The 21441-nt window shown below is 52.2% G+C and overlaps 1 long non-coding RNA gene across 4 annotated transcripts; it reads left to right on the top strand.

Annotated features, from left to right (window-relative positions):
* The first annotated feature begins 327 nt into the window (after window positions 1-327).
* LOC141424827 (uncharacterized) lies at window positions 328-14959 on the top strand. 4 transcript variants are annotated; one of them, XR_012449767.1, is made up of 5 exons: window positions 328-1365; window positions 1595-1863; window positions 3791-4047; window positions 9685-9903; window positions 11155-14959. It is a non-coding gene; the product is annotated as an uncharacterized lncRNA (long non-coding RNA). The 4 variants fall into 4 exon arrangements; XR_012449766.1 differs by having other exon boundaries at window positions 329-1365; window positions 11184-14958; XR_012449768.1 differs by having other exon boundaries at window positions 329-1365; window positions 11341-14957.
* Window positions 14960-21441: the final 6482 nt, after the last annotated feature.

Genomic DNA, 21441 nt, shown 5'->3' with positions numbered 1-21441 from the left:
CCCTCCTGGGGATGATGGGCTCGGCTGCTTCACTCCCCCCTCCGCCGCACGCCGCTCGTTCACTCGCCTCCCTCTCCTTCCACCACCCTTGCTACTCTCTAACACCCCCCATACCCCCCGCCCCAGTAAGTTTGGAGAAGAGGAGAAATGCTGAGCCCTAGGAAAGGATCACATTTGGGGAGACCAAAATCACCCGGCCCACAGCCGTACCCACCCCCCCCCCGCCTCCGCGCACTCGCACGCCCCCGCCTGGAGTGCACTCTGGACCGCGGGCGCTGTCAAGTACCCGAATTGGGGTGAGCGAGTTGCTAACAAGATTCCAAAACCTCCCCTGTAGGAGACTTTGAGGTTGTTCCTAAAGACCGGGGACCGATGGATGGGTCGAGAAGAGGATCCCTACCATAACCACCAAGGGTGACTTTGGGAGAGACTGGAGCGCACTCCCCGCCACCCCCGACGACTACGGAAGAGCCGGGGTGAGGTGCGCATGGCATGTCCCTGACACCCCGCGCTCAGTCCAGAGACGCATGAATGCCCCTGAAGTCTCGCGGGGAGCGCCTTAGGTGCAGTACGCGCGGGCAGGGTAAAGCGGCGAGACCCCGGCCCTCCACACACACTCTGGGCTATACACTGCCCAGGGGTGGCAGAGAGCGACGGCAGTTAGGTGCGCCCACTCGCGGACCCACCTCCGAGAGCATTGAAGTGCGCGTCCCCTTTGGCTCACGTCCACTGCCACTCACACAGAAACTCCTACACACACACACACACACTCGCGCCCACCTTCGTACGGCAAACATGTTCCCCCCACTCGCAAACGGGCCCGCATTTACACTTTCCCTCACGAATATGCCAGCATACACGGCAACAATAAGTATATTCAGCCATACAGTTCTACACACAAACATCGCTGTACACAACCTCACGTACACTCAAAAACAAAACAAGAAACATTCCCCTGTGCACTGGAGCTCGCGTTCACGTACACATAGAAACACTTGTCCTCCCCTCCTACACCCACACACTTCTTCCACACCCCCTCCTCAAGGCCCCGCGCCTCTGATCAGCGGCACCCCCAGTCCCAATCTTAGCGCTAGGGGTTGGACACACATGCCCGCACTCACTCCCCTCCCGGATAGGCGGGGGAGGCTTGGGCCAGGAGCCCGTTTTGGAATCCAGGTGTGGCGGCGGCTCCGCGCTCCGCGTTTTGCAGACCGCCGTGATGTTGGAGGCGAGGCAAGGAAGGGAGCTGGAATAACAAAGGCAAGTTGGGGAGAGCGCAAGGGGGCGCAGCCCCGGCCGGGCCGCGGGGGGAGCCCTCCACTGCCCCAGCGTTGGAGGATGCAGGGTCGCGGGCGCGAGGAGCCGGTAGGGGGGCGGAAAGGTGGGGGGCAAGGGGCTGGGCCTTGGCGTGACGTCAGAGAACAATGACACCGCTGGGGGCGGGCTCCGGGAGGCAGCCGGGGCGGGGGTCTTCCCTCGGGCCTGGGGCGGGCGGAAGAAGTTCTGGCCATGCCGGGGCCGCTGCCTGATTGATGAGGTCCGCATGGGAGCGCAGAAGTGCCACGCAGACTCTCGGATTGCCTGATCTTCCTAGGTGGCGATCGGAGCGGACCCCGCACCAACAGGGGGAGCCGGCCCAGAGTATTCCCCCTACCACAAATCCCCATTTTAGAACATTCTTCAGAGAGCTGCTCTGACCTCGGCTTGAACTCCTTCAGGGCCGGAGAGATCACTCCTTCCACCACCGAGAGAGAGGAGGCATAATGCATTTGCCAGCTTTAAATTCATTCTCAGGGCTCTGATAGTCTGACAGCCGGTGAACTCAGCCTGGAATTCCTGAGGGCTCAGAGAACTACAACTCAGGTCCACAGGGAGTGTGTGTGTGTGTGGGTGGTGGGGGGTGTGTGTCTGTGTGGGGAAACTGATTTTCCCAGGGGAAACGCTACCTCCCCGCCATTGGGCACTAGGGAAAGCGCCCCTTTTAGGCCTCGGTCCTCGGACCTGTCACAGACTTGTCAAGACTGCTCCCCCACCCACAGGTGTCAGCTGAGCATCCTTGGGGAGGATGGGTTGTATGAAATCACTCCAGACGTCTTAGAACACCAGGAAAGCATGGTCCCAGCACATTTCTATGGATGGTTCAAGTTCACAGTTGGGGGGCAGCCTGAGCTGTGAGTGGGGATTCAGCTTGCTGGATAGTGCCTGGAGCCATAGCTGTCCCACCCCCCAGAAATCCCCATTATTGCAACAACAGAAACCCACCCCCAGCCCCAGGTCCAAAACCCCAGCATGGAGTTTCTGAGGGTTTAAAAACCTGGGATGCAAGATAACAGCCCCAGCCAACAACTGGCCAAGTTCCAGTCACCTTGATGATCAATGACTGGCATAGGTCAGGGTGCCCCAGCCCCTCACAACACTGTCAAGATCCTTCCCCCAGTAAGCAGAGCTGGCCACCTCCAGGAAGTAGGGGATGCAGATAACCTCTGGGTGACCAGAAGCCCCCACCCCCCACTCTCTGGCCAGTAATTTTTTTTTTTTTTTGGTACTGAGGCTTGAACTCAGAGCCTACACCTTGAGCCACTCTACTCTGAAAACCCTTTTTAATGGGTTTTTTTCAAGATAGGGTCTCAAACTGCAATCCTCCTGATCTCTGCCTCCTGAGTAGCCAGGATTACAGGCATGAGCCACCAGTGCCCGGCCTGGCCAGTATTTTTATGTGGGAACCAGGAAGTGGCAGAGGAACACTGAAACAGTGTGATTCCAGCCTTCCCAGCTGGGCACATAGGACAAGTCTGAAAATTCCAACTCAGGCTTCCTGGGGACCCTGGGCTCCCATCTTTGGAATTCCTAGGCTCTTGCTATCAATATTCTTCTGCCTGAGAGGCAACCGGACAGATTGATTCCCTCTGGAGTTTGGAAGAAGCTGTGACTTACGTAGTGTGGTGAGGTCATCATGAACATTAATTGAATTTCTATGCTACCTCTAGTTAGGCACGTTGCAACTCCCCTTCCATTCCTTCACCCCCCCCTTCCATTGAGGAAACTGGACTAGGGGCTCAAAGTAGGTCAGAGTGGAAGCTCAGGCTCTCATTAGCAAGTTTCCTGCTGGCACCTCAACCCCAGCTTTGTGTTCTCATCCCACAGCCTCTGTGTGGCCCTAAGCAAGTTGCTTTCCCTTTCTGGGCCTCTGTAAACTAAGGACCCATCTCATGGTGATGATCAGGTGTTACTGAGGCTTGTGTGTTCTGAGGCCCCAGTTTATTGACTTCAAGCATCTCTGGGCCTCCTTGGGGTTGAGAGGAGGGTGAGGCAGAGAGAAAGGCACCATCACGAACCCCAGCCACTGGGAAGTAGAAGTGGCATCCTGATGGTTGTGCAGGCCATATGTCCCCTGGCTCTAGCAGCTGAGATGCCCATTAAGGGGCTTGGGCTGTGTGAAACAAGATCAAGTGTTTCCAGTTTCTCTGCTGTCTGAGACAAGACACTGGGCCGGGGTCTCAGGAGGCAGGAGGCCCAGGAGCCAGGAGGAAGGTAGTGGTGGGAGGCTTGAAGACTCTGAAAGATGCAGAGGAGCTGTGCAGGGTGCAGTGAGTTTGACTATCTTGGTGGGCTGGGGCAGGGGAAACAGGCATACATGGGGCAGTTCCTGCCTGGCCAGGAGCTGCCTGTTCTGTTTCCACTTTCCACCCTCCCTCTTGGTAAGGGAGCCAGGAGGCATCTGAAGTGGTGCTGGAGAGGCAAGAGGAAAGTCACATTTACTGATGCTTTGAAACATTGTCCCCTTCCATAGGCTCCACAGACCAGGTACCTGAGAGAAGAGTTCACAGGCTCAATGAACTGCTTAGGCTGTGAGGACTACCAAATGGGTGGGGGCGGGATTGAGCTCCAGGTCTGGCTGTGCCTTGGTATGGAGAATGGGCTCTTGCCCTCATCTCATTGCCAGCTACGATGCAGATGACGTGACCTTCCAGGTCCTTTGGAGAAGAGACTCTCACCCATCCGCCCGGGCATGATTGGAGGAGTGCTTCCCAAGGCAGTGGGGTAATGGTGAGTACATTTGGTTTGCACCCGTTGGTGAATCTAGAAAGCATTTGAGTCTTGTTGAGCTCTGAGCCTGCGCCACTTGGGCATGAGTGTCAGGTCCAGCACAGAAGGAATGCGCCCTTCAGCACATTGGACTCCTCTGCCTGATCTCATCCTCCTTGCATTCCAACTGGATCTCCCCTCCACTCGGTGAGCCATGCCTTCCAGTACTTCACCTTAGCTCCCCAGGGCCCTTCCCCCAGGCAAGCTGCCTCACTTTCCATCATGGAGCTCTGCCCTGTGGTTCTGGTTCAAGATCCAACTCAACCGCCATCACTTCTTCTGACAGGAGGCCCTGAGAGTAGACAGAAAGCCTGCCTCAGGAGTGGCTGCGTGCCCAGCCTCCTGGCCTCTGTTTTCTCCATCCGCCAAGTATGAGACCATGGGGTTCACAGGATAGACAGCACTTTGGCCTCTGTCCTTTCACCTTTAGGCTGACCTACAGTCACTTTAGGATTTGTCAGGGGGGCCCCTTTGGTGAGGTACGGATAGGAAACTACTGTACATTGCGGGAACTGCAAGGACCATGACCGTCTAGGATCTACCTACCATCTTTGGTTTGGTTTGGTGTTTTGAGACAGGGTCTCACTATATAACCCAGGCTGACTTTAAACTCGTGATCCTTCTGCCTCAGCCCTCCTGAGTGTTGGGATTATAGATGTGCACCACCACAATCAGCTAGGACCTAATATCTTTCTCCCGGGGTGACTTTCATCCTCTGAGCCTCACAGTGGCACTTTTATGGGTGACTAAACTGAGCTCCTGGAAAGTGCAGTTGGCACCCCTCCCAAGCACCAGTGTTCCTCCAGAGCAGCAGACTGAGACCGGCACAGATAGCAGCAGCAGGAGGGTGGCACCTCTTGCCTCCTTCCCCTCCCCACCCCTTGCTTCTGTGCCATGCAGTGTGGGAGGGGGCTCAGACCTGATGCTTCTCCAAACATGCATGCTTCTGGCCTCAAGGCTCATGTCCTCTTTCTCCTGACCTTGTGCTGTCCTCATGGTGGGTGGCTCTGGGATTGCCAGCAATATATAATACTCTTGCCTGCCTTCTATTTCTCAGACTCCTCTTGCCTCCTAAGACATACCCCTCCCAGCCTTCAAGGCCACTTCTACAGCCCCCTGCTCAGGAGCCTCCCCTCATGGCTATACAAGCCCTCGTCTCCCCGCCACACCTCCCAAGTACTGCTGGCCTTGCCTCCAGATCAGCGTGACTGTAGATACCATCATTCCAACTGTGTGCCAGGCCCTAGAGCTCATCTACTTGAACTCCTCTGCTTCTCATCTGAGCTGAGGATTAGTACGAACTACTCCATTTTGCAGATAAGGAAACTGAGGCACAGGGAATCTTACTTGCCCAGTGTGATACCTACTTCTTACTACTTCTTACTACTACCCCTCCCTTCAGCTGCAGGATGGCCCACTGCTCCATCCTATCACCCAGCACAGCACTAGAGGAAATGACAGGTGGTCAAGTGCAGTGTGAGGTATAGGGGTACACAAGGTAGGCCAGAACCAGTCCTCCAGGGGCTCCCGGGAAGGACTGCCCACATCAAATGCAACTCTGAGAGTTTGGGGAAAGAAAAGTGGGACCTGGAGAGCAAGCTTCAGTGAGGGGTATAAGGAAAAAGACTAGAGTGGGGCATGAGCCTTTCCAAGGTCACACTGGAAGGGTGGGTTAGCAACAGACTGGCACCCAGGGCTCCCAGAGTGATGCACCTTTATGCACCTTGCAGCCAGTTGAAGGGACCCTTCCACTATTCTCTTTTTGAAGTACACACAGTCTCAAGATGCCCCTACAATACTGAGCTGTTCAGTGAGTCCTTCTCTGGTGCTTCTCTCTCTGAGAGAGAGAGAGAGAGAGAGAGAGAGAGAGAGAGAGAGAGAGAGAAATATTGAGAAAGAAAAAAGAAAAAAAGAAAGAAAGAAAGAAATCCAGGCATTGTTCCCAACTGCAGCTGGTGCCAACCAGAATCCTGCTGCACAGAATGGAGCAAGAGCCTGGCAGCCCAGTGGCTGCTGACACAGGGCCTTTCTATTTTGTTTCCCACTGGGAGCCCAGACTGACACCCTCCACCTGCCTCCCTGGCCCTGGCTCTGAGGCTCCTGCTGCCCTCATCCTCTTTGCAAAAATTAGATGCCACTTGGAAGGGCCAGTAGAGAACTGCCCCTCACCCAGCTCTTTAGTTTTTCATCTACCTACAGTTTGGGGTGAAATGAACCCACTTTCTGCCAGCCTGGCCCCCGCCTTAGTAGGAGAGGACTTTGGGAGCCTATCTGGGGGAATTACATAAACCCTTTCCCCACAGATTCATTTAGAACCCTGGTTGTGTTTCCCACTCACACATTAAGGCCATTTGCAGGGGCAAAGGCCTGGCAGGCAAAGGACATGACAAACAGTTATGCTGAGATAAAGTCATTGGTTTGTCCTCTCCTTTGGTCTTAGGAGGAAAAGGTTCTCCAAAGATCCCCTTACAGGCTCACTTTGTCCCATCCTGCCCATCCTGTGAGCTGTCTTACACATGGACCTCAGATTCCTGGGCCATGAGCTGCTCTGACCTGGATTACCCAAACATGAGCCTGGCTACTGTCCAGGGTCCACTAGGAACCCCTGGGCTGACCAGTGCCCGAATCAACTTTCTAAGCCCCCTCTTCTTCCTATGGGCACAGTACTGTAAAAAGCACTTCTGTCACTTATGAGTGCCACTGCAGCCTCAGGAGGCAGGCAGATGGAACAACCCATTCTTAGAGGGAGAAACTGGGGGGTTCAAGAGCCCTGGTGGTTTGAACAAGGCCACACAGGTTGGAGGCACAGTAGGAATTTGAGCTTTGGTCATTTGTTTCCATGGGGACCCAGGTGGTGATGTCTCAGAAGTTGACATTTCCAAGCCCCCAAATGCTGCCAGGAGGCAGGATTTAAGACACATTGATTCATTCAACAAATATTTATTGAGTGCAAGCTATGTGTCAGGCACAGAAGTAGGCTCTGGGATCCAGCAGTGAAGAGGTAGATGTGGTCCACGCTGTCTCAGAGCTGATGTTCTGGGGGAGGATGGACACCAAACAGGTCCTATGCAGAAAGACCCTTCCCATCCCCAGGGGTCCAGCCTATATGCCCTAGAAGAATTCTGCACATAGGGGCTAGAGATGGGTTCCAGTCCCAGTGTTGCCCCCAATAGGCTGTCTGACATTAAATGAATTTCCCTCCTGTGAAATCTGTAAGCAGGTGGCTCCTCACAGGTTTTCTCAGTTTCCTGCCTTACTCCCACCTTCTGGGTCAAGTGGTTAATGATTTCCTGGCATGAATAATCATCCTGATTCAGTGTTTTCTTAAACCTAACTTTTCCTAGGCACTTGGGGCCAGAAGGGGCTTCTGAGGTCATCTGATTTGAGCCCCTCACTACACAAAAACACCTTAGTCTCATTCCTCCTGGGAAGTGCTTGTACTTTCCAGAAATGGGGTGCTTGCTCACTCACATAGCAGACCTCTGCCCAGTGGTGTGCTGGTAAATGTTTAACACCTGGCTCTCCAAAGTGGGGGAAACCTGATTTGTAGTATTTGCTGATTTCCATAGTGTAAATACCACCACCATGGCCAACTTCAAGCTGCCAATTTAACATCAACTAGCTCACACACTTTGTGAAAATTTAACTACTGGGCCTTAGGAGCCAGTACAAGCAGGCTGCAAGGCACCATTGCCCCCTCCACTGCCCCACAGAGAAGTCTTGTCTGCCTTAGCTTGCTGGAAAGTTCTTTTTGGTATTGTGCAAAATTTCTGATCATCAGGAACTCAGGTCTGAAGGCAACCCCATGAGGCCCTACAGAGATTTGCAGCTCTTTCCCTGGGGAGGGGGTGGGGAATTCTAGGCCAAGTGGAGCAGAGTAAATCCACCTCCCTTTCTCTCTGTCTTCTTTCCTCCCTTCCTTTCACAAATATTTAATGGGCCCCTGTGACACATCAGACACGGTGCTAGGTACTATGGCTACAGTGACCCTATCTTAGCTTCCCTCGCCCCTCCCACCCTGCCTGTCCACCTCCCAGGCTGCCCTCAGACCACCACCCTTCCCACAGCGGGTAGGCTCCTGTAGGCTCCTGTAGGCTCCAGCCCTCCAGAGCCCTTCCAGAGCCTTTATCGCCCCCATTTGGCACTTATCACTTTCTACCTTGGATTACAGCTATTTGTGTACATGTCTTATCTCCCTGCCAGACAGAGAGGCAGCACAGGCTGGTTGAAAGAGTGTGGACTTTGGAGCCGTGTGACCTGGCCCTTCATCTCAGCCCTGCCGCTAAGGTTGTGAGCCCTCGGGGAGCTCATACCACCTTTGGGAACCTCAGTTTCCTTATCTGTAAAGTGGGCCTGGTGATAACTACTTCCAAGATGGTTTGGACCATTAAGTGGGATTAGAAATATAAACCCCTTTTCCTGTTCCTGTCTGGGTTCCCATCCTCTTGGAGACAGAGACCGTGACAATGCCTCTTTGTAGTCTCCTAGAAATAACAAGATTAATAGCAGCATTGCTATACACAGGGTGTTATTCTAAGAACTTACATATCTTGATTCATTTTATTATCCTCCCAAGAATCTTGCAATATTGGAATTCTATTATTGAGGCACAGAGAGGTTAAATAACAAGCCAAGTTCACACAGCTATTGAGTGAAAGAGCTGAGATTTCAATCTAGGAAAATCCACTCCAGAGACTTAGCTGGTGAATTTTCAAGTGCTTTTGGTGGCAGTGATGGTGGGTCCATGATGCATCTCAGCCTTTGCACACCCTTGCCCTGACCTGTGGGGTAGGGGTGGGCTAATACATAGAAGCCCCTGCTCTGCACTCTAGGTCCTCCAGAAAGGTAAAGTGTTTAGTGTTGAGGAGAGGAATGTCTCCAGAACCTTGGGGGCAAGGGACTGAGAGACCACTAATGGATAAGTCAGTAGGATCAGGGTTCACAGGAGAGGTGGCATTTGCAGTGGGTCTTGACAAATGAGTATCTGGACCAGAGTAGACAGGCAGAGCACGCAGCAAGAGCAAAGGCACAGAGTAGGAGGAGCATTAAGGGTTCATCCAGATGCCAGGCTGACCGTTTTCATGCACCCTGGTAAGCCCGATGGAGGGAGGGACCTGTTAGTCTGTGTTTCTAGGATGGCTGAGGGTCTGGTTCAGGGGCTTTGAAAGTCAGTGGAAACACTAAAGAGCTGAAAGCCAGCGGGGCTGCCCTGAGGCCAGGTTGGCATTTTGCTTCTCTATAAACTGCCCTGTGAGTCCATCGTCCTGGGTTCTGAATTCTGCTCTATTGATTACATGTCTCCATTTCCCTGAGACTCAGTTTCCTCTCCTGCAGAATAAGGGTGATGAGTGGAGCTTGTGAGCCACTTGAAGATGAAACAGGGTTATGAGAAGTATGTGCCTGGCACTCCTGGGGCAGGAGGTGGGTTAGAGGTGTTTGGCCAGGAGGGAGAGTGGAAGGGGAGGGGAGGGTCAGGAAGAGCCCAGTGAAGACCAAGTGTGCCAAGTTTCAGGGTTGTGGTTCTCTGGGCACCACATACTCCTCAACTTCGCTGTGTCAGTTACTTTTATTTACTTATTTGTTTGTTTATTTTTGTAGTGAAGAAGACTCCTGGTGTCTCTAAGCAGAGGGAGATAGTCAGTCTTCCTACTCTGGTACATATTAAATAAATTTGAAATCCTTGACAGTCTCCAGTGTCAGCAAGGACAGCTCTGCACTGGACCATGTTCTCCAGCCAGCCAGCTCAGTTCAACCATATCTCCTCCAGGTGCCACTGAGGGCACTGAAGAATCCTTAAAGGGCATTTATCATGTGCAGGTTGGCATTTTGCTTCTCTATAAACTGCCCTGTGAGCCCATCGTCCTGGGTTCTGAATTCTGCTCTATTGATTACATGTCTCCATTTCCCTGAGACCTCATGGCCACACGATGAATCCCCTCATTTCAAACGAGGAAACTGAGGCACAGAGAGGCTAAACCAGGTCCCACAGAGATCCCATGGCCAGGAAGGTGAGGTCTGATAGATGGAAACAGCTCAGATAGCCTGGAAGGAGGGCCCAAGACCTGGCCATCTGGACCCCTTTCTAAGCAGCTTCTCCATGAGAAACAGAACAATTCTGAGTCCCACATAAACTTTCCCTTCTGCTTATTTTGAAGCTCTTAGATAAAACTCCAGGACCAGTTTCTATTCCTTTGTCCATACCTGTGTCCATATATTCACACACTCAGCACCATGTCTCCCAGACTCTTCTGGGCTCACATAAGATTCACACCCATGCACACTTGATCGCAGTTCACAGATACACACGTGTGCAGACATACATGAATATGTGTGGGCTTCAGAACCCATGCACTCACACAGACACCCACATGCCCTGTGCCCAGAATCGATGCATGTATGTGCACACACTCACACAGACTCCTGTGCATCCACAATGATGAGTGGGATCTGTGGATTTACAGTGCACGCAATCCCCAACCCCTACCCCACCCCTGCCCCACCATGGCCCCATGTGCAGGCTCCAGCCTCTCCAGACCACCCTCAGCCCAGGATCTCCAATCCTGTCTGTTTAAAACAATGGCTTTGGAATGTGTGTACCGTGACTTCACTTTCTCCTGTAAGTCCCGCCCAAATCATTGCCCCTGCTATATGCCTCCTTGGGTAAGAACTGGGCCTCAGGTGTGTGGCAGGCATTTAGGATAGAAAGTGACCCTGCCCCCAACTCAGGCTGGCTCTGGGCTGTGGAAGGAACAGCAGGAAGAGGAGAATGAATTAATCCTGGCCTCTTCCCCTGCAGGCTCACTATGATGCTAATTTACTCTGCCTTTGATCCACTCCTCTCAGCCCCCTCCCCCCCTCCCCCCAGCTCTGTCCCTAACTTGAGCTAGAGCCCTGGCTAGGCTGGGTCTGAGATTAGGGCTGCTCTGGGTGAGATCTAGGTATATCCTGCTAGCCCTTCACTCCACCCACCCCCATGCAGCAGATTGGGGTTTTGTCCCTGGGGAGGGGTCTGGGGGATTATAGCCCTGGTTACTGACCTGGCATTTGTGATGCACTCTCCTTTGCCAGAACTTTCTTGTCCTTTTTTTCTCTTGGAGGGGCTGTGATGTTCCCAGGTTGCACAGGAGACCAATGAGGCCTGGGGAAAAGGACCAGAGGCTCTGGCCAGTGAGCAGGGGAGTCAGGACTGGAGCTCAGATCCTCCAACCTCCAGTCCTACCATGGAGGGTCTTTGTTCTCGTGATTTTTTTGCAGGGGGTGGAGGACCAACATTTATGGAGTATTCACTACATGCTAGAGTGTCTGAGTGTGCGTGGTCTCATACAATCTGCCCAGCCTCTCTGCTATTCAGTCCCATTTTTGGGCAAAGTGTCCATGAACTGTGCAGTAAATGGTGAAGTCTGACCAAACCAAGACTCCAAGCCAACCAGAGTCCACCTCAATACAGAGTGGACACTGAGGCACAGACAATGCCCAATACAGACAGTCACCTGGTATTCATCTCAATCTAATCTACACTTAGCCTTGTTCTGGAAATGGCTGGAATTAAGTATCCATTGGAGATGGGACAAGAGTCCAGGCCCTCACACTGCTGCAGAGCAGGGGATGGAGCACCTTTCAGGATGCCAAGCTTGGGGATCATAGAGGCCTCTCTCAGCCAACCTGGCCTTGGAACAGCCCCATAAACTTAGGCATACACACAATTAAAAATTTTATTACATAATATTCCATACATATAAAAGACTATTTGTGAGCTATGAAACCCATCACAATGAGGGCTCGTGACCACTCTGCTTACGAACGTGATTGTTACAGACACCAGGGAAGATCTGCCCCCTGCTTCCTGGAGGGAACCACTACCTGAATTGTGTTAATTTTGCCCTTCCTCTTTTTAAGAAGTCATTCTAGCACTTGTGTGAGGACCCCTGGACTAACTGCACTTTTGAGACTTTGCATTCCATTTCGTGGTCCCAGAAGAGTTGTCTTCTTTAAAAGGAAAGAAAGAAGCTTTGAGGATCAACTGTGCCCCACACAGACCCCTTTCTTCCAAGGCCACTCTACTTTGTTTGACCCCTCACTCCAGGGAGTGCTCTGACATTTCTTCCTGGTGCAGCCAGCAGGAGCAGGGGATTCTTGACAGCTGGCCATTCCCTGAGCAAGCTGTGTGACATAGACAGTCTCTCCTTCTTTCAGCTCCAGCCTCAAGCCTTCACACTGGGGAGGCCTTCCCTGTTGGATATGCTCTCTCTGCCCTGCCAGAGTCCTTGGGCATCAATCCATCACCCTGTCCCATGGCAGAGGTACTCCCAGATCCCAGGTGGAGACAAACATTAGACAGAAGCAAATGCTCCCTAAGTGACGGAGATAGAATCTGAGTGCACATGACAGCAGACAGACATCCCTATGTGATGTAACGCCATGGGCCTACACCTCTGCCAAGGTTCTACTAGTTTCCAGGCCAGTCTGGACTGTGATTGAGAGACAAGTCCTGGGGGGATCCCTGGGACCTAGAGCTGCTTCTTACTCATTTGTTGTGTGAATGTGTGAGTAGAAGACACTTGTACAGATCAGTGGGTGTGCTACAGATACGTGTGGTTATAGAAATCACATGCTTACACAAGCACTTACACATATGTGTGTGTGTGTGTAACATGGCCCCAAGTCCACAGGCCCTGTGGATCATGCAAGGGCACTTACTTTTCCTGCTTTCAGCACCCTCTTGGGTGGGCCCATTTTCTCTCTGAGCATCACACAGTGCACATTTATAGAGAACCCACTGTGTGCTAGACTAGAGAGTTTAAGGCAGAGCAGTATGCCAGCAGCTGATTCTTGAGGGGGCAGGAATGACTGAGTTCTCATTTGCTATCTTCCTGTTCTGGACCCCCTGCACAACAGCCTTAACAACAGATGTCAGAGCCTCTGCTTCCCAAATGAGGACCCTGAGGTCCCCCTCTGCACCCCACCCCCCACCAGAGCAGTTGCCGGCAAAGTCAACAGTGGGGTTAGAAGGATGAGCCCTGTGGCGACGCTCACTTCTCATCCTGAGTGGCAGGAGTTGTAGGCCTGTCAGAAACTGGCATGGAGAGGGGACCGCAGGAACACCCCCCCCTTCACTTTTCCACTGATGGAAATTACACTTTCCAGGGACATTTCCCTGAGTGTCCTGTAGGAGGGCGCCCTAGCTGTAGGCAGCAGCAGGGATCCAGGGCAGACAGAAGGTGAGCCAGACTGGACGGTGTGGAGTAGCACCACCAAATGTCTGAACTGGGACTCCAGCACACACATGCGCGTGTGTGCGCGCGCACACACACACACACACGCACACGCACACACACACACACACACACACACACCAGGACATATGAGCTGCCTAAAAACACACAGAGCCAAAGCCGGCGGCCTGCCTCTGCCTCTCAGCCTCACTTTGCTCCTTTACTCAATCTGCCCCAAAGGGGACCTACAGCTGCCAGTGTGAATTTGTGGCTGGCAGACCCCTGTCTTTCCTTCCTTAATACCCAGGGGCCACCAGGAAGGCCTGAGTGGAGGCCTCCTGTGATGAGGTTAGCCCTGTGGTTTGGCAGATGGGATGTTTGGCTGTGGACTCTGACAACCAGGCAAAACCCAGAACTCATTTCAGCTGTGGCGTGGGCCATCACTTCTCTTGGCTGAAGCCCAGTCCTGTACTTAAACAGAAAGGATGGGACGCTCTACCTTCACAGTGTCTGGAGATGTGACACCAGCCCAGGCAAGTACCAGATGAAGGACCTGTGCTTGTTCTTGCAAATGCTATGCCTACCTAAGTCCATGGTGTACAGGCCACCTGGACTACAGGATGTGGGCCTGCCTCAGGGTCCCAGGAGAGTCTGATTCCAGCTCCAGCAGTATCCTACCAGCTGGGGCCTTGGGGATGTCACTAGCCCCCTCTGGCTGCAGCAGCTTCCATCCCAAATGAGTGCACTAATCCCAGGGTCACATGAGGCAAGAGTGACCAATCGGACACCAGAAGTGTCTTGCAACTGTCAAGTCAGTGCACCTTTTTGAGATGCTAGAGGGCAGGAACAGCTTCCTGGTGATGCTTGGTGGCTCCCCATCCCTGCACACCCAGCCATTGGCCTCCAGTTGGGCTAAGAGCTGCATGTACCCCACAGAGAGAGAGAAAACTGGGTTTGTTTGGGGACCTGCTCCTGAGCCCTGTGCAGCTGAAGTAGATGAAGAGCTTCCACCTGAGGAGTCTGAGGTCCCTTTGAAGCTGGGGACTCTGCACTAGAGGGGCAACGGCGAACTGCTCAAAGTGTCTCCTCGGCCCTTAATTACCCTTCTTCACCCATAGATGAAATTTCCACTCAGAGCTGAAGAAAGGCGCCCACGCTGCCTGCCACCCGCCCGCTGGGGACTGGGTTTCCCAGCTGCCTTTGTGTGGCAGCCGCCAGCTCCTCAGTGGCAGACGGCTCGGGTTTCTGATTTTAATGATTTCCTGAATTCATTCCATTTCCTACCTCAGGGAAAGGAGGAGAGGTGATCCTCTTGGAAACTCACATAATTGCTTTTATTTGATTTTTATTAAAATGCATTCAGGAATAATGTGATTGCCCCTGTTATTACGTTGTTCATCAATCTGGCATGAGGAATCAGCAGAGAAAAAAGCGGTGGGCACAGGAGCCTGGTGTGTGGTGGGAGTGGGCACCCTGTGGCATGCCTGGAGGCTCGTGTGCCCTGGGGGAGTCACAGCACACCTCTGAGCCCCCTGCTGCTCCTGTCAGGGGAGGTGGGCCTACTGCACACTGCGTTGGGAATTCAGTGCGCATGTTACAGGTGGACCAGCCCACCACTCTGCTCCTCTTTGGCCCACCTCTGAGACCCAGGGTTTTCAGGGTGATATCATGGTGGGCTGGCCTTCTAGCCCCACCTGCAAGCCCTGTCACCTGCACTTTCATAGTTTGCTGGTCTCGCTGTCGTCAGACTCAAGGCCTCGGTCCAGTTTCCCTGTCTATCGGGCCACTCTCCTGCTTAGAAACCATTGAGGCTCCCACAGGCCCTTTTCCTTCCTTTGTGTGCAAAAGAAAGAATCCAGACCTTTCAGTTAGATCTGCTTGGTCCTAGATCCACCTCTCATGGTGGAACACCACACAAGTTCCTTTGCCTTTCCTAGCCTCTGTTTATTGTTGAAAGTAATGTGAACATGAAGACCTTCCACAGTCAGTAAGAAAATGGAGTGAACAGGCAGCAAGCACAGAGTGTGAATCTCACACGATGGGTGAGCCCCATCTTCTGTCCTATCTCACAGGAGGCTGAGGCTCTGGACATGTGCTTGGGGAGAGAGAGCAAAGGGAGGACTGGTCCCAAAGAAGCTCAGACATGGGCACTGTGACAGACAGGTTTACTCCTAGAATGGCTGCCCCCATTCCTGGCCTCCCTTCTCCTCCTCCCAGCCCAGAATAGGGCATGACTGTCCTACCTGCCTCTTGCTGCCCTTCTGGGGGACCTGCTATTTCTAGAGGATGGGGGAAGCTTGCTTGCTGGGTTTCCTGGAGCACCTTAGCCCCTGAACTCACCGCGTGCTCCTGATTGCCCAAGGCATGTCTTGGTACCCTCCTTTAGCAGTTAAGGAAACTGAGGATCAGAGAGGGTAAGTGACTTGCTCAGGGAAGAAATGGAAGCCTGAGGACAAGATCTCTTGGATACATACAACTAGGATGGGCTGGCAACCTCCTGCCACCATGAAGTGGTTATCAAGGTGCTATGTAGGGTATGGTTTGGCAGGAAGGCAGAAGTGATCTGCACCTTGGGTGTGGGCCCCGTAGGTGGACCCCCTGGGTGGCCAAAGTGGCCCTATCCACTTGCTCCAGGGTGGTCTTCCCCTGCTGGGTAGGCTGCAGAAGGAGTTAGAGAGCTGAGATGAGCAGCACTTTCAGAGCCCCTCTGGGAGTTTTCAATTGGTGTGAAAATCCTGTATTCACTTGAAAAAATAAGAAAACACAATTTGCTTGTTGAGTTTTCATTTTTCATGTGTTTATTTTGGTGAAATCATTTGGCGGTGGACATAGCCAAGGAAATTCAAAGACTGGAGACAGTGGATTTGAAAGTTCAAATATGCAGTCCTTGATGGACTTTTGAGGCTTTAACATCTAGCCAAGCACTTAGAGCTAGGCTTGGAGGATTCCCTGCTCCAACTCTGGTCTCCCAGGTGTTGCCTGTGCTCTTTCTCCCACTGGAATACTGTTCCTTTTCATCTCTGCTTCCCAGACTCCAGGTGTGTGGCCCAGACCCTTGGGATCACTGCCACCACATTGTCTCCTGCCCCAGCACCTGTATCTCCTCCTACTCCAGGGCCCGGGCTTCGATACCTGGCCCAGCTGCCAGACAGTCACAGGAAAGGTTTGTGTCCTGTCTCTGGTCAGGCTGTAAGTCTGTCCAGAGGGTAGGCCCAGTCTTTGTCATGGAAAGGGCCAGGCATGAGCTGGGAAAGGCCTCTAGAGTCTCAGCTGAGGAAATGCTAACTTGGCAGGAAAGAGACCACAGTCACAGGGGGCCTCGGCCCATGGGTATCCTGGAACACAGAACACTCAGGGCTAACCTGGGCCAGTGTCCGTCCCCTGGCTGAAGCTACTTGTTTAGTTGTGTGTTGCAAGTCCACAACCCTGACCTCCAGATTCCCAACCAGCACCTCCTCCTGATGCCATCACCATACATGCCCTACATACCCCTTTGAGGGGCGCTGAGCCCAGAGGGACAGAAACTGTCCCAGGTCATGGATAAGTCAGCTGCAGAGCTGGATGAAGGGGAAAGGCACCACCAACCTTTGAGTTTTTGGCTTGTTCACTGTCCAGATCCATCACTTCTCACCCAGGGGAGAGCAATGGCAGATCAGGCCTCCGCAGAGGTCACAAATGGGCAGAGGTGGCCTTTCCCAGCCTCAGGTTATCTTGTGACTTTCTGGGGATCCAGCTCAGAGTAGTCAGGGCAGCACCCCAAAAGCCAGCCTCCTCAGGAAGGGGAGCCTCACTGAGCTCTGGACTGGTGGCAGGGGGACTAACATGTTACTTGCTACCACAGACCCCCACCGTCAGCTCAGTGGGGAAGGGGCCAAGTGTCCTGGATGTTGCACCCCAGTTTCACTGCACCTCATTGCACTTGCCAACTCCCTTATCAGATCTCCGTTTCTCTCCTGCTGCCTCAGCCTGGCCCCCTCCCCCACCCTGGCCTGTTCCTCTCTGAAGTGACGTTTGCTCTTCCTGTCACCAGCATGTGAGGTGCACAGAAATGTTTGTTTCTGCTGCTTTAAAAAGTTTCCTTGTGGTGGTGGTGGTGGTTTACTGAGCTGCAAAGCCCAGGGGTGTGGGCGGCAGCTAAGCCGTGCAGGACGTGGGGCTGCTGAGGGCACCCACGACCCTGCCTCTGGATCCTGTGCAAAGGTACTGTACACCCTACTCTGGGCAGGACTTGGCAGCACCACTGATGGCTCACACACAGGAGCCAGCAATATGGCTTCCCAAAACTTCTGTCCTGGGCTCTTGGTCTCTGTGTGGATAGGTTATAAACAATATAATGTAGGTTAGAATTTCAAGTCCCCTTGCTATGTGGACTTGGGCAAGTCACTTAGCCCTTCTGAGCATCAGATGGCTTAGCTAACAAATGAGGAATACAAAGGGGGCTCTTCTAAGAGCACATGGACTCTGGAGGCCATAAGGCAGGGTGTTGAGGCCTCTATATGCTTAACAAGAGCCTCAGGAAGTTTCATAGCTTGCCAGGTTGGGGAAACTGACTGAGACCATAGGGAGCTACTGAAAGTGACAAGGGAGGGAGTGCTGTGACCAAGATCATGTACTTGAAGGATCCTCCAGGCACCAGAGTGGAAAAGGATTGAAGGGGAGACAGGAAGACTGGGAGGCCATCCAAGGGGCCTTCAACTCTCTTTTCAGAAAATCAGGAGACCCAGCTTTCCATCATGGAGGCCAGACTGTCCCATATGGCCTGTACCAGGCTCTAGCCCAGGACAGGTCCTCAGTTCTTTGTCTCTTCTAGCAGCCAGGTAAGTGGTGGTATGTGTCTGGACTCAGTCACTGCCCACCAGGGCTCTCATGTCCCACCATGGTGGGGTCAAGGATGGAGCTCAGGGCTCAGGGAGCTGGGAAAGAGGGCCGTCTTGCGTGGTGGAGGCCCCTGTTTGGTAAAGGGCATAATTCCTGATGCACATTTCTGACGCGTCACAGGAGTTCTTAAAGATGAATCATCCTCACGGCCTCTGTGGGGCTCCCTAGAAATAGAAACTGCTGCAACCCATTAGAGCAGTTGAGAAGACAGGGAAGTAAGAAGGACTTTCAGATCCCCCTTCCCAATGTGTTGTCAGGAAACTGTGCTAACTGGGACCACCTTGTTCTCAACACCCAGGGAAAGGAGGGCTTGAGTCTCCACTGTGGTCATCCCACCTATTTCCTAGACAAGGCACAGAGTGAGAACTTCCTTCTTGGTTTCTGGCTGGAGCAGGATCACTTACAGGAGAAGAGGGATGCTGGTCCTTGTCAGCCCTGTATGGCTTCTGTAGTGCTGGGTTCCTCCCCTGGCCACGTGCTCAACTCTGGTAATAAACACACTTCTCTAATGAGATTGAATTTGACCTTTCATTAAGACTCACATCCCTTGCAAGGTTGGCAGTCACACTCACCAGCTTCACCCTCTTTCCTGGTAGTAGAAGTCTCCAGGGCAAGGGCAGGAGTGTTGCATGAATGTCTTGGGTATCCTGTCTTGCTGTGTGTCCTTCTTCAAGACTCTTACCCTCTCTGGGCCTCTCCTTTATCTCTTGCAGTATCTGCCTTATGAAATTGCAAGGAGCAAAGAATAGAGATGTCAGGGATTGGAAGCCCTTTCTGTGGGTTACCACTGGGCAGGTAGTTCCTGCATGGCCTCTCATTTTGTCCTCCTAGTAGCCCTATGCCTCACACACAGAGCTGGGCTTCATTGATCCACATAAGTGGGGGAAGTGGGGGATCAGTGCAAGAGGATTTCTACAGTCAGTAAAACAGGCTAAGCATTCTTTTATTATTATTTTTATTCATATGTGCATACAATGTTTGGGTCATTTCAGGCTAAGCATTCTTACCTGAAAGGTCTGTACTGACTTTCCCTGCTGTCCAGGCTTGACCTGCCTTCCTTCCTTCCTTCCTTCTTCTTTCCTTCCTTCCTTCCTTCCTTCCTTCCTTCCTTCCTTCCTCCCTCTTTTCCTTCCTTCCTTCCTTCCTTCCTTCCTTCCTTCCTTCCTTTCTTCCTTCCTCCCCCCCTCCCTCCTTCCCTCCCTCCTTCCCTTCCTTCTTCCCCCAGCAGGCTTTGAAATTCTTTACTTTGGAGCTTGGGGATTAGAGGGGAAACTGTTCCAAGTGCAGGGTCCTCTGTCATCTCAACAGGACACTGTCAGGTGAGGCATTGTTTTTGAGGAGTGAGGCCCCAAGGAGCCTCTGAGGGCTAGGAGTGGAAGAGAGACAGATAGGGAAGGAAGTCAGATAATGAAGGGCCTGAGGTCTGCTCAGAGACCCTGGCCTGTGATGTGATCTGGCCTCTGCCATGAGTGGGAGGCTTTAATCTCTGCCCCGTGAAGCAGGACACTGGGAGATCAGGGTGGGACCACAAGGGCCTCTGTCATGGCTAAGGCAGACTGAGGGTGGAGACTCTGTCTTAATATTGCGAGCACCATGAAGCCACTGCCTTCCTCAGGGAGTCTGAGGAGCAAGAGTCTAACAAGAACCAGAGACAGGTTGGCCAGAATTAATTTTCTCAAAAGAAAAATCAAGGCTGATAGTTTAGGCTTGGGAACATTGGCTCAGTGATAGGGCACTTAACACGCTCAAGGCCTGGATTCCATCTCTAGCACAACAAAACCAAAATGAATGTGATATTTCATGTACCTGTTAATATACTATTAACTTTGATTGATGGGTGGGGAAACGGGCTTGGAGAATTTGTGATTGTCCAAAGACATCTTTCTTGGAACTGGTAGACCAAGTACCAGAGCCCTGGCTCACTGGTGTCAACTTGTCTTTGGTGAGCAGATGGGCCAATCCCACAGCTAGGAAATGAGGGAGGCTCAGGTGCTCTGAGCCTCCACACTTCCTATGCCCAACCAGCACCCTTCCTTTTCAGTGCTGGACACCAGATCCTGTGCTCACGTGGAGCATCTCTGCCTTCCTCACCAGCCTTGCACAGCCTCTGCTCAGCAGCAGGGCCTGTTCTAGACCTGCCCTGCCCTGGACTCCTCCTCCCCATGGGCTGGGGAGCAATACCCCAGGCCAAGTCCCAGGCTCTTTGGGAGGTTCAGGTTTGGTGTCAGGGAATCCAGGATCAAACCCGAGTTCTGTGGGTGACTGTGTGACCTTGGGCAATCACTTGTCCTCTCTGGGCCTCAGTTTTCCTGGAAGTAGGTGGGTGTGGAGAATAAGACGCTTTCACCTCCACTTTCAGGCTATGTGTGCTCGGGCCTAGTGCTTAGGTCTTCTGAGCCCTTCACTTTTCTTCAGCCTTTTATCATGAAGGCTGATATTCTGATGCTTAAGGAAACTAACATTTACGGAGTAGCTGTGCTCGATGCTTCCAGAAGCATTTCTCCAGGGGATTCCTCATCACAGAGATATGAGACTTGACTTGGGACCAAGAATGAAGTGAACTGTTTTTTGAAGGGTCTTTTTTGCCCAATTTGATTGGGTTGTTGGCATAATTACTGAGCTGTAGCCCTTCTTCATATAAATTCTTGGTTCAAGTTCTTTGTCAGGTCTATGTATTGCAAAGATCTATTGTAGTTCAAGGCTTGCCTTCTCACTTTCCTGGTGGCATTGCTTGAAGAGCAACGGTCAATTAATGAGGTTTGGCCTGTGGGGCTTGTGCTTTTCATCACTTATCTAGGCAATCTTTGACCACCAACAAAGATTTTCTCCTAGGTTTTCTTCTAGATGTTCTGTAATTTTAGCTTTTTATGCTGAGATGAATGGTCCATTTTGAGCTTGTTTCTGTGAATAGTATGAGGTAGAGTTGAAACTCATGCAGTCACATGGTTTATCTAGCCTCTGTTACTATTTCTGACCACTGTCCTTGCTCTGTGTTCCTTGCTTTGCCTTCTGTTCTTTTTCTGTCTTTTGTAGTTTTAACCAAGCATTTTACACGATTCCCTCTTCTCTTAGCATATCAATTCTTCTTTTTTAGTAGTTGCCCTAGAGTTTGCAATATGCATTTTTTTAAAGAGGCAGGATCTCACTATGTTGCCTAGGCTGGCCTGGAAATCCTGGGTTCCCCAGTAGATGAGACTACAGACACCTTGCCTGCATGTGCCATGCAGTATACATTTGCAACTAATCTAACTCAATTTTCAAATTA

The sequence above is a fragment of the Castor canadensis genome, chromosome 7, assembly GCF_047511655.1.
Source record: "Castor canadensis chromosome 7, mCasCan1.hap1v2, whole genome shotgun sequence".
NCBI lineage: Eukaryota > Metazoa > Chordata > Mammalia > Rodentia > Castoridae > Castor > Castor canadensis.
This window is presented reverse-complemented; position numbering and strand designations above follow the sequence as displayed.